The following is a 10890-nucleotide window of genomic DNA, read 5'->3' as shown; positions in this document are numbered from 1 at the left end:
TTGTCTGTGTGTTGGTCAGTTGGCGTCTGAGGATATTCCTCTTGATTTGGGCTTTGCACGGGGTCTGAATTTATGTGGTAATTCCGCTGTATTTTGTTTGGTACTGGCGGGTTACCCGTCGGAGGTCTTTTGTTGGTCGGGTCAACGGGACGTGGTCTATTCATGTAATTGATATTTCTGGTACGCTGCGAAGGATCGACATCCATCGGCTCTGGTCGCGGTAAGGGTTTTTGTAAAGGTCGCGGTGGTGGATTATTCGGTTGTTGCGTATATGGGGTATTGATACTTCGGTTGTGGCGTTCTATAGGGCATGGTTGGATTCAACCTTGGCTGGGGAATGTATGCCAATTCTGGATAGAATTCGCTGTTAACCCTTCTGGGGGGAAGGGGTGGACGAATGTCCTGGCCTTTTCTAGCTTGGGTATTGCTGTTTAAGGCGTAGAATGAACGGTAGTTCTGATTCTCTAGTTTTAAACATAAATGGAGAGCCTGGGGAAGATCCGCTGGCTCCTTCATGCCAAGTAGTCTGGGTAAGTCTCCTCTTAACCCACGAATGAAGGTATCAAGGGCTTTATCCCTATATGTGCGCGTTAACAAATGTACGGCTTCGGCGCCGGCTTCCATGCATCCTAATTTATTAAGGATCAGAGAAAGGTGAGAGTACACTCGCTGGTAGAATTCCTGGATTGTGAGGTTACCCTGCACAAGTGAAGTCATTTGGTACCCAAATCGCGCTTATCTGCATAATGAAGCGTCAGACATCTGGCGATGGCCTTCCAGTCGAGCGGAGTATTATACGACTCCAAAGCAATGTCGGCATTGCCTACAACCTTATTGCGAATGACATTGAGGATCCCATAATATTTGGGGGTTCCTCTTTGTGGTTCGTAGATCTGAAGGATCCGATCTACGCTTTTCTTCCAGGAGTTGAACTCCCCTGGGTTTCCCGAGAATTCCCGGAGACATCTCACTACGTACGGTATCTTGTCTAATTCGCTAACGTTGTTTGCGAAGTTAGAGTCAATTGAAATATCGGAAAAATCTGAGAAATTCGTATTTGAATTGAGGGCGGCTTGAACTAAGCTTCGCCCTTCTCGTTTAAAAATGTTATTTACAACCCCTGTTATTATATTCGTCAGTTGGTCCATGTTAAATGTGTTCGAGGTGGTAGGGGCTGGTTGAGGAGGGAGTGTGCCGAGCACGGGTGGTCGGACGAGGTTTGAAGGATTAGCCATATTTCTTAAATATGTTTAAAAGTTTGGCTTGAATTTTGACAGATCTTACGAATCTAATTTGTTTTAATTTTAATTTATTTTAGTTACTCCTTCTAGAAAGGAGGGCTTTTCTACCCTGGAGGGTCCCGTAGGATTCGCAGGATTAAGCAAATATTATATTTGATGTGTATTAAGTTATCGGCTGTTCGAGCCCTTATTTATGAATAGGATTATTATTGTTTTTATTACTTCTTCTGGGAAGGAGAGCTTTTCTATTCCGGAGGGTCCCTGGTATTGGGAATCGCAGAATTAAGCTATATTATATGGTTTGGTTTTAGTAAGTTATTGGCTGAACAAGCCTTTGTTTAGATATATACGTATTTATGTATATTAAAACTAGGATGTCTAAAACTAATAAGTTGTATATATTTAAGTTTAAGTTCTCTTTTTTTTAAAAACTGACCCTGGAATTTTTTATACGCAATTAAACGTTCTTTTCCAATTTTTAATTTTTTTAAATTAATTTTCTTTCTTTAAATTTCACTTGTTACTTTCGTTTTACAATTCCAATTCAAATAATTTTTGAGATAGTTTCGCTAAAAATATTTTTTCTTCCACTTTCAACAAAAGATTAACAAGCTTTTATTTAGTTTCACTTTTTTAATTCATTTTCAATATTCACTATTTTTTTTTTTTAAAATTCACTTATCTTAATTATAATAGATGACTTACATTAGAATTCTTAAAATAATGGTGCGGCGGCTGATGACTAGCATCTCCTGTTTGTTCCCTACTGAGGGGCCCTTTCCTGCACACTTTTTGTCCTGGGGGATGGTGATTTTGGTCACCGGGTTCTGGGGCCTAGTGTTGATGTTCCTTCGTCCTGGCGTTTGTTGCGACGTTATGGACCTGAAGTCCGTGGTGAGCCGGTTTCCTTATAGACTTTTATTTTTAAGTCCTTCTTGGTTCACGGTAAGGACTTTACCGTGTCCTTTTTTCCTGCACTTCGCTCACGATTCACTACAACTAGGCCCCACGTTGGGCGCCACTTAACGATTTTCTTACTATTGGAAGAAAAACAAATCGTTTTCGGTCTACACGACCTTCTCGTTACAACTTTATTTTATAACTGATTCTTACAATATTCTTAATCTAAAAGCTTAACTAAATGCACCTTGTGTAACCTGAGTTCCACATCCGCTCTACCTGCATTATTAAGTATTGCTGACGAATTAGTTTCATGATTTCGGCAATGTTAACATATGCCATGTTAACATATCTTCAGTTCACTCGCGCTTATTTGTATATTTGTATCTGCAAACGAATTAAGAACGCGAAAGAAAAAATACAATACGCAAAATTGTTTGTATGTCTAATTTATTATCATATGTTTGCATATGTACATATATACTTTATATGCTTGCTTTTGTTTAGCTTTGCTCGTTTGTAGTTATGTATTCGCTATATATGTATGTATATATGTTATAAAAATGTAACATATAACACTTCGCTAATCGCACATAAATGTATAAACGCGCGAAAAAAATAGAAATATATAATATGTATATGTTTATACATATATTTATGTAATGATCTACGTATTTGTGTTGAATAGTAGTTCAAATGTGAACTATTATTAGAAAATAGAAATAGAAAATTGAAATAAATAATATATGTATGTTTATATATTTATAATTATGTATATGAGTTGATGTATGTCGCACGGGAGATGCATAAGTTTACCGGCACATAGGTACATACATAAATTTAATGCCTTTTTTTCTCTATTATTTCTTTATCCGTTTTTTTGAAGTTATACTTCTTATACGACGCCGGAAAAGGTTGCGAGAGATTCTGGTTGCGCAACCTTCCATATAAAAGTAACGCAAAGTTGCGCAACCTCGCTCCATCCATATGAATGTAACGCAACCTTGTCTGCGAAGATGTGCGAGCAGCAAGCGAAGCGGTGACAATCGGCGATCGTTTGTTCGTTTCTTTCGGCACAGCTCGGCCGACACAACAACACAACACAATGTTGGCATGCTTATGCTGCTGTTGTTTTTGTAGAACAATGTTTCAATTTTTGGTTGGTGACATATTCACATGTGTGCGCATATGTATGTTTGTATGCTTGTGCATTATTGAAGTTATAGTTCTTTTTCTTTCGTTTGCCATTCTGCGAATTCTCAACTATTTTGTGTGACTTTTAATTGAAATACTCTGCGTTGGCCTTTCAGAATCACACAGAATCATTTCTGTGGTTTTTGAAATTGACCCACGAGGACGAGGTATATCGTTTTATCTGGGAGCGTGAGATTTAAGAAAATCGCTCGCTTACAAGGGATAAAACGACTTCTGAGTGGCGATTTTAATGAATAAATTCACAGAATCATTTCTGTGCTTTTGGAAATCTATACTAATAGAAAATAAATTTATCACAGCAATATACATAAACATATACATAATATTGCTGTGATAAATTTAATTTGTATTAGTAAGCAAAAAATTAAAAATAAATTTATTAAGACTATACTTCTCAGGGCATCACAGCAATGTTATGCATATGTATATACATATTATGAATATGTATATTGCTGTGATAAATTTATTGCGAAAGCAAATGTTCTACAAAGTATAAGTTCTATACTTAAACAAAATTATTAGAACCATTGTATGTTTCTTGCATTCATAACCAAACCATACTTAAGTCAGCGCAACCTAATTGTCAATGGTGGTGTTGGTGGTAAGCGCTTGGAAAGTCAAGATGCTACGAGTGCCACAGGTTCGAATCCCGACAGAATAAATTTTTAATTTTTTGCTTTTAACATCGTATACTATAAAAATAAATATTTTTCTTTATTTTAATTCCTATTAGTAAGAAAAATATTTATTTGTATAGTATACGATGTTAAAAGGCATACATCTTCTATACTATCTTGTGTATCTGCATATGCTCATATGAGTGTATGTATACGCATGTGCGCGCATTGACTTGCATGTTCATACATTCATATATACTTATATGTACATATATTTGCATACATTGCTGAACAAATAAATCACAAGCATACAAACATACATATGCGTACACATATGAATATGTCACCAACAAAAAATTGATCTTCACAAGTCAATCCGGCAGCCAAATTGGCGAAGAACAAAAGAGAGATGATTACGCTGCATATTCTTTCCGCAACGAAGAGACGGAACTACTTTCTGAGTCAAAATTCCTTCATTTAGACTTTGCTTTATTCTTCATTTTATGTGCATAATAAATTTACAAAATGTGAATTTAAGTTTTCTAGTTTTCTTTCATACAAAATGATATGCATTTCTGAATATCACTAAGAAGTATAACTTCATCCGCGCGTAGGGACTCCACGCACCTTTTTATTTTTTTTTTTTGAAGTTATACTTCTTATACGAGTTCGGAAAAGGTTGAGATAGATTCAGGTTGCGCAACCTTGCTCAATATGAATCTAACGCAACCTTGTCTGCGAAGATGTTCGAGCAGCAAGCGAAGCGGTTACAATTGGCGATCGTTTGTTCGTTTCTTTCGGCACGGCTCGGCTTTTCTACCAACAACACAATGTTGCCTTGCTTATACTGTTGTTGTTTTTGTAGAACAATGTTTCAATTTTTGGTTGGTGACATATTCACATGTGTGCGCATATGTACGAGTATGTTTGTATGCTTGTGCATTATAGAAGTTATACTTCTTTTTCTTTCGTTTGTCTTTCATTTCTGCGGATTCTCAACTATTTTGCGTATCTTTTGGTTGAAATATTCTGCGTTGGCCGTTGAAAAATTAAGGCTATACTTTACAGGATCATTTCTGTAGTTAGTCTTCATTTACATTTTTTGGAAATCGACCCGCGATGACGAGGTATATCGTTTTATCTGACAGCGTGAGGTTTAAGAAGTTCATTTCTAATTTTGTCTTGTGGCATATTAGAAATGATGTTTCTTCGAAAATCGTTCGCTTATAACGGATAAAACGACTTCTGAGTGGTGATTTTAATGAATATATTCCTTTTGGTTGAAATGCTCTGCGTTGGCCGTTGAAAAGTTAAGACTGTACTTCTCAGGATCATTCATTCCTTTCATTTCTTCAAAGAAATTAATGACCTTTAGAAATATGCATATTTGCACTATTTCGTTGTCATTTCCATATTCGTAGCAATAGACTTTCTATGGCATAAGTAAAGTAATGGCCGCCGATTGTCTCTCCTTGCCGCTGTAGCAGCTTCGCCTACAAACATGTGTAAATATGTATGTATGTATACGTATGATCGTGAATACATATCGACGCAGATTTTTGCGAGAAGCACCAGAAAGTTGTGCAATTTATGATTTTTGGCTTTTGTCATCGCCGCGAAAAGACGACTTACTGGCAAATTCATGCTCGGGGAGATGTTACGGCCTCTGTTTTTATGAATGAAGCGCATGCGCTTGTGGAATTTGCGCCTGCGTTCATGAATGAAATCGTTTTTGTTGTAAATTTTACTACACTTGTGAAGATCAATTTTTGTTGGTGACATATTCATATGTGCATGCATATGTATGTTAGATAATGTTTTTACAGTGAGTGAAAGTAGACGTGTTTTTTAGTGGTCTAGGATATCTGCAAGAATTTGTGGTAATTAAAGTATTAGCACACTTGTTTTTGTTTAAGACTTACCGGGAGACTGGAACTGCACTTTTAATCTGATTGGAGGCTAATCACAAAATTAGATAAGTACAAAATATTTTTTCAATAGAATTTATTTGGCACTTACCTGCCCCTTTTTGGCAAATTTATATAAAAGAAAATAAAAATTAAATAGGAATTTGCCCAGGTAACAGCGAATCAAAACGTGCATTCAATTCTTTTTTGCCGTTTTGATTTAGTCTGTCAGCTGTTTTTTGTTTTGTTTCTCATTTTTCTCCTTTCTTCGTTTTGCTTTGGTTACGGCATTGCCAACCATCAAAATATAAGTAAGGTTTGTTAGGGCAAAGACTGAACGTACCCACTGACAGGTGTTCCCAACTATTCTCTGGCAGAGTTATGGCCTCTGAGAACAGTTTGGGATGTACACCAGAGAATCCTTTTCGGAGGAACTCAAAAATTTTGAGAACGCCTCCAAAAGGCAAACCGAAGGAACCCACCGCTGCTGGATCAGCAAAAATATGCGAAAATGCCGAAAAAGCAGGCAAAGGTGGCAAATTTGAGGAGCTTAACAATGGAGAAAATCCCAATATTTTCTGCAAACTGGGTAGGAAAATTAGAGAGCTCGAAGGCATGATGTCCGGTCAGAGACATATAAATCAAGCTATGCGTGATCTTGTGAGCTGTATCACAAGCTTGTATGATAATGCAGAAAAGCAAGAGAAGCCGTCGAAAAGAATGATGGTAGGGAAAGCGTCGCAGGTATCCCCTATTCAAAGTGAAAAAAATGCTCCAAAGAGACCACACGAGATATTGGGATATTTGCCACCAACGAAGAAGCCCAAAAACATAAGTCACAAAGTGCAAGCAACACACAGTGAGGTCACGGAATATATGCACAAAGACAGTTTGGGTGACAAGCCCGCAGTCGAAAAGTGGACAGACGTTGTTAGAAGGAAGAAACCGATCGAGAAGAGAATGAGATCGAAACCAGACGCTATAATCTTAACAAAAAAGGAGGGAGCGTCGTATGCGGATATTCTGAAAAAAATAAAATGCGACAGAGGCCTTGAAGAACTGGGCTCAAACGTGAGGTACATTAGAAAAACCCTCAAAGGAGACCTGCTAATCGAATTAAAAAATCAAGCAGAAAAGAGACCCGACACGTTCGAAAGCGCCCTAGAAGGAGTTATTGGTGAGATGGCCGTAATACAGCCAAAAACTCATAATATTACCATTATGTGCAAAGACTTGGATGAGATAACCACCCCTGAAGAAATCTGTGAGGCATTACAAAAGGAGTGTGGGATCCAAAACCTGGGGAAGCAAAATATAAAAAATTTGCGGAAAACTCGAAGTGGCACACAAATAGCTCTTATTTGCCTACGAGCTGAGGATGCCAAAACTTTACTCAAGTGCGGCAAAGTAAAGATCGGGTGGTCTATATGCCGCCTCCGATAATTTTCACCTATTACTCGTTGCTTTAGGTGCTTCCAACTAGGACATATAGCGCACAAATGTTGCAGCCCCATTGATAGGTCTTCCCTTTGTACACGTTGCGGAACCCCAGGTCACGTGGCAAAGACATGCACAAATTCCCCATGTTGTATGCTATGCAAAGGAGAGCACTCCGTTTTAAGTACGGTCTGTCCTAAATACGCAGATATGTTAAAGACAACGAAAAAATGAAGATATTGCAACTAAATCTGAACCATTGCGCTGCAGCACAAGACCTTCTAAAACAGACGGTGCTGGATGAAAACATAGATGTCGCCCTATTAAGCGAACAATACTCTCAACGTTCGGAAAGCACTTGGAGTAAAGATATAAGTGGCAAGGCGGCAATATGGGCCTGCAAAGGTCAAGCCTTCACATCACGTTCCAAGGAATCCCATAATGGCTTTACATGGGCGAATATAGAAGGAATTTATTTTGTAAGCTGTTATGCTCGTCCTAGCGCAACAATTAGCGAGTTTGAAGATTTTCTCCTGGAGCTATCTCTAGAAATCAGAAGCAAATCCCCAATAATAATAGCGGGAGATTTTAACGCATGGTCTACTGCTTGGGGTAGCAGAATTACTAATCATCGTGGTCGCCTCATTCTAGAATTTTTGAGTCAAACAAACCTTACAATTTTAAACAGTGGCACACAAAATACCTTTCAAAAGGGAAGTAAAGGTTCAATAATAGACTTAATGTTTGCTAACGACGCACTTAGCAGGCATACTAAGTGGAAGGTGTCAGATATGTACACAAATAGTGACCATATGGCTATAATTGCAGAAGTTTCGTTCTCCCAAGAAACGGAACACTGTCCGAGAAATACCTCTCGAAGGCGAAGTTGGAGGCAAAAGGAATTTGATACTGACGTTTTTGAGAGCGTCTGGAGTGCGGCAAAGGCATCAGGCGAAGATGCCGCCCACTTAGTATCCGCTGTGCGTAAGGAGCTAGTTGCAGCATGCGATGCAACTATGCGCAGGACGAGATACAATATAAATAGGAAGCCGGTATACTGGTGGAACGACGAAATCGCCAAGCTGAGGAAGCTCTGTCACTCAGCTAGACGCCGCCACCAGCGTAACCAGGGAGGTGATAACGAAATCAGCCTCAGAGAATCATTTAAATATCAGAAAAAGCTCCTAAAGTCAGCCATTATCCGTAGTAAGAGATCCTGTTTCGAAAAGCTCTGTGAAGAAGCGAACATAGACCCCTGGGGAACGGCTTACAAAATTTGTATGTCGAAGTTTAAAAATAAATCTCAGCAACCCAAGAATGCATTATTTATGAAAAATGTTGTCGAAGCGTTATTCCCGACACATGCCCCCATTTCCTATCTATATTAGAAGAAACGAAGCTACGGAGCCACCCCTACTAGTCACAGAAGACGAACTATTGGCTATTGCGAAAAAGATCAAAAACTCCAAAGCGCCAGGAATAGATGGTATACCAAATAGAGCCCTTAAAGAAGCCATAACCCTGAGGCCCAGTTTATTTGTTAACATGTACAATGCGTGTATATTAGAAGAGGTATTCCCCGATCCGTGGAAGATACAGCGTCTGGTTCTACTTCCAAAGCCAAAAAAGCCACCAGAAGAACCTTCATCTTATCGACCTCTTTGCATGCTCGACACAATTGGAAAAGTGTACGAAAGCATTGTAAGAAACCGCTTGGAGTTAGCAATCCAAAAAGCCGGCGGATTATCAGAGAGACAATACGGCTTTATTAAAAAGAGGTCCATTATTGACGCACTAAGAGAAATAGTTGATACTGCAAAATGTGCAATAAGCGGAAAAAGATGGAAAGGTGGTAGGAAAAAATATTGCGCGCTAATAACCCTGGATGTGAAGAATGCGTTCAACTCCGCAAAGTGGGCAAATATAATAAAAGCCCTACACGATATAAACGCTCCTCATTATCTGAGAAATATTATAATGAGTTATTTTCAAAATAGGAGATTGCTATACGAGACGGACGAGGGAACTCAAAGCTACACTATCTCCAGTGGAGTACCGCAAGGCTCGGTTTTAGGCCCGCTGCTATGGAACCTGATGTACGACGGGGTATTAAGAATACCGCAATCAAAAAATGTAAAAACAATCGCTTATGCGGATGACCTCATAGTGGTAGCTGTAGCTAAACATCTGGATGACCTCCGGATCACATGCAATGACAGCATAAATGGTCTGCGCCGATGGTTTACTGCCATGAGTCTAGAGCTGGCTGAGCAGAAAACAGAAGTACTGCTCATAAGCTTAAGGAAAATTGAGGAGAAAATATCGCTGACCATCGGAGAATGTGAGATTACTTCACAGCCGCAGTTGAAGTATCTCGGGGTAATATTGGACTCAAGGCTCAAGTTCAAAGAGCACCTGGAAAATGCGACAAGTAAGGCAAATAAAATATATACTGCGTTGTCTAGAATGATGGCAAATAAAGGCTGTGTGCGTTCCAGCCGACGATGTTTAATAGCTAAGGCAATAAGTTCAGTGATCCTATATGCGGCTCCAATATGGATACAGGCGCTAGAAACAAAGTCATATGCTAGACCAATTAACACAGTGCATAGGCTTTCAGCAATACGAGTGATAAGTGCTTTCCGAACCATTTCAAATGACGCTGCTGAGGTATTAGCCAGCATGGCACCGATTGACATCCAGGGAGACGAATACGCGCGAGTATATAACTTATCAGTATATAACTTATCAGCAAAAAGAGAAGAGAGAATAAAAAGCATAGCAATGTGGCAGCAGCGGTGGCAAACTTCACACAAAGGACGGTGGACCTACCGACTGATTTCGGACATACACTCGTGGATAGGTAGGAAACATGGAGACCTGGATTTCCACCTTACCCAAATACTCAGTGGGCATGGTTGCTTCAGAAGCTATCTATTCAAATATCGCCATGACTTTAGTCAATACTGTCCGACGTGTACAGAGTGTATAGAAAACTCTGAACACGTGTTCTTTTATTGCCCACGGTTTTCAAGTATAAGGGAAATGTTGAAAACCACCCTGGGAGGTAGTATCACGGTGGAAAATTTGACTGCACATATGTGCGAGTCCTCTGTAAAGTGGAAAGCTGTCAGCAGAGCGGCAAATCTAATTATCACAAAATTGAGACATTTAGAACAGATCCGTGCAATAGAGGAGACTTAAATGTCTTCTTCTCTCCCATGAAGTAATACTTTGTCCAGTGGTCCCGTGGGAGAGACATGAGGTGGGAGTAGGTTAGGTTTAGCGGATTAAAGTCCCGCACTCCGGCTTTCGATGCTTCCTCCTACTATAAAAAAAAAAAAAAAAAATGCATATGTATGTTTGTATGCTTGTGCATTATTTGTTCGGCAATGTATGCAAATATGTGTACATATAAGTATATATGAATGTATGAACATGCAAGTCAATGCGCGCACATGTAATAGTATATTGATAAGTGATGAAAATATGATTTAAATTTCTGAACGCGCACATGCGTATACATACACTCATATGAGATGTATGTATGCCTTTTAACATCGTATACTATAC

At 39.0% G+C, this 10890-nt stretch overlaps 2 pseudogenes; both read left to right on the top strand.

Moving 5' to 3' along the window:
* Window positions 1-3448: 3448 nt before the first annotated feature.
* LOC125775925 (small nucleolar RNA U3) lies at window positions 3449-3578 on the top strand (annotated as a pseudogene).
* Window positions 3579-5024: 1446 nt separating this feature from the next.
* On the top strand, window positions 5025-5227 carry LOC125776040 (small nucleolar RNA U3; annotated as a pseudogene).
* Window positions 5228-10890: the final 5663 nt, after the last annotated feature.

Source organism: Bactrocera dorsalis, chromosome 1, assembly GCF_023373825.1.
Source record: "Bactrocera dorsalis isolate Fly_Bdor chromosome 1, ASM2337382v1, whole genome shotgun sequence".
NCBI lineage: Eukaryota > Metazoa > Arthropoda > Insecta > Diptera > Tephritidae > Bactrocera > Bactrocera dorsalis.
Note: the sequence above shows the minus strand (reverse complement) of the source record. Positions and strands in the feature narration are given on the sequence as shown.